This window comes from Morone saxatilis, unplaced genomic scaffold (genome assembly GCF_004916995.1).
Source record: "Morone saxatilis isolate NCDOM2014 unplaced genomic scaffold, NCSU_SB_2.0 Contig22, whole genome shotgun sequence".
NCBI lineage: Eukaryota > Metazoa > Chordata > Actinopteri > Moronidae > Morone > Morone saxatilis.
This window is the reverse complement of record NW_023339785.1, coordinates 14,706,645-14,708,944: the sequence shown is the minus strand read 5'-3', so window position 1 is coordinate 14,708,944 and position 2,300 is coordinate 14,706,645. Positions and strand designations below refer to the sequence as shown.

Genomic DNA, 2,300 nt, shown 5'->3' with positions numbered 1-2,300 from the left:
ACTTTACCTAATAAAGAAAAGGTAGGCTATACTTTGCAATTACTTCTTACTAATTGACAACTTATATAAAATGCAAATACATTGTTTATTTATTTTTCATGTTATCCAAGCGGTTATATAAAAAGTCAGTGACAGTGTTATTGAGCGATAACACAGATTTCCGATATGTCACTTGTCAATAAACAACTAATATCACTTTTATATGCATGCTCAACCACACTTTATAGAAGCTGCTCCATTTCATGGAAATGACCAGCGCTCACGGATATAAAGTTCCTTCACTGCAACCAACAGCAGCAACATAACTAGTAATACGGTCAGAATGTGTTCCATTTTGCTTGCTCTCATCTTTAAACCACACTTCTCCGTTAAAACACCACACACAAAAACGCATTTTTGGCTGCTATTTTACATAACATTTTTGTCTCATGAATATTCAAAAAGCCAAGCTGTTCGACTGTAGGAAATGTGACGAATTAAAAAGAAAATTGTTTGAAAATCTTCTCTGAAAATATATTATATAGGGAGGTTGACATGAAATCAATGTCATGTGAGTTGAAACAGCACTGACCATGGTCCTGAAGTAAGTCTTTGCAGTATTGGGCTTCAACGCCACTATACGGTCAACCTGCTTAAGCCCTCTGGGAAAATCTCAACAGTATAGGGCAATGTGACGCTTGCCATTGTGCTGAACTCAACAGTCTCTGGTTTCACTGCCGTTCTTCTCTATCAACCACCATTTCCACGCTGAACTGAAAATAGCTCTTGGGTATTGAACAGGTTTATGAAATGGCGCTCTCCGTGGTGCTGAAGTCAGGCCTGTCCCAGTTTCTGCGCTGTTTACTATCAAACAAGCATATTTTTATATATCATCATTATTATCATTTGCATTGTTTACTAAAGGGGCTTTATATGTTTTTTAAATTGCATGAGTCAGTTTATTGGTTATTGTTTTTCTGGATACATTACAGTATTTTAAACATTGAGTGTCTTGTCTGGCTTTGAAAAATGTCAATTAATGGATGGTTGTTGCTCTGTGAATATTTAGCCTAAGGTTTAAATGCTCAACACTGGATATAATATATATGTGAGGAACTTTTAAGTATTTGTTCGTGATTTGAGGCCAATCGTCGTATTTGGACACATAAGAAATGATTTGTGTATATATTGCAAATGATTTGACCAAGTAAAAGTCGAACTTACCAAGCATTCACCACAAGATGTCGCTGGAGACCATAGATCAGAAGGTTTCTGTTTATCTAAAACTCCTCCTCTTTAGATGGGTAAAATGTAATCGTCATCGGCCATTATAATCTCCGAGACACTCGATGGTGTTGTGACCAGAAAGGCTAAAGCTTAAACGGAACTATTTGCTTCTCTAGGAATCACCTATACAGGGGATTAATGATTGACTCGGTTCGGCTCTTTTACTGCACCAAGGATGTATGTCCCAAGACTAAAGGAACACGCCTGGATTCATATTTTTGCGCTGCTTTGTCTTTGTGACTGCTCTGCCTCTCAGATATCCTACTCGGTTTCCGAGGAGGTGAACAAAGGCACCGTAGTGGGAAATATTGCAAAGGATTTAAACCTCAATGTACAGGATCTAGAAAACAGAGATCTCCAAATCGTATCGGGTTACAAGAAGAACTATTTTGACGTGAATTTGCGCACCGGGAACATCTTTGTTGATGAGAGAATAGACAGAGAAGAGCTTTGTCCGAATACGGTAAAATGCTCCATGAAATTACAGGCCGTTCTGAACAACCCAATGACTGCATACCGCATAGAAGTAAATGTTTTAGATATCAATGATAATTCCCCTGTTTTTATTGAACAATCACATGTATTAAATATCTCCGAATCATTGTCACCGGGAGAGCGATATCTGCTCCCAATAGCAGAAGATGCAGACATAGGGAGCAATTCAGTAAAGAACTACAAGCTGGCCAAAATGAATATTCATCCTTGAAGTGCAGGCGGGAGAAGCACCCCGGTGTTCTGCTGATAGTGCTGCAAAGCTTAGACCGAGAGAAACAGCCGATATTAAACCTTCTACTGACGGCTGTAGATGGATGTAAACCGCCTAGATCAGGAACACTGCAGTTAATTGTTAATGTTATAGATGTCAATGATAATACACCGACGTTTAGCAAATCTCTTTATAAAGAGAGTGTTAAAGAAAATGCGACACCCGGAACACTCGTAATTAAATTAAATGCAACAGATTTAGACGAGGGCATAAACAGTAAGATCCTGTATTCTTTCATCAAACGAGGAAATATTGATCCATCAAATAT

At 38.2% G+C, this 2,300-nt stretch overlaps 1 pseudogene; it reads left to right on the top strand.

The window, feature by feature from the left end:
- Positions 1-1,332: 1,332 nt before the first annotated feature.
- The window catches only part of LOC118334000, a 3,409-nt pseudogene continuing 2,441 nt past the window's right edge, over positions 1,333-2,300 (top strand).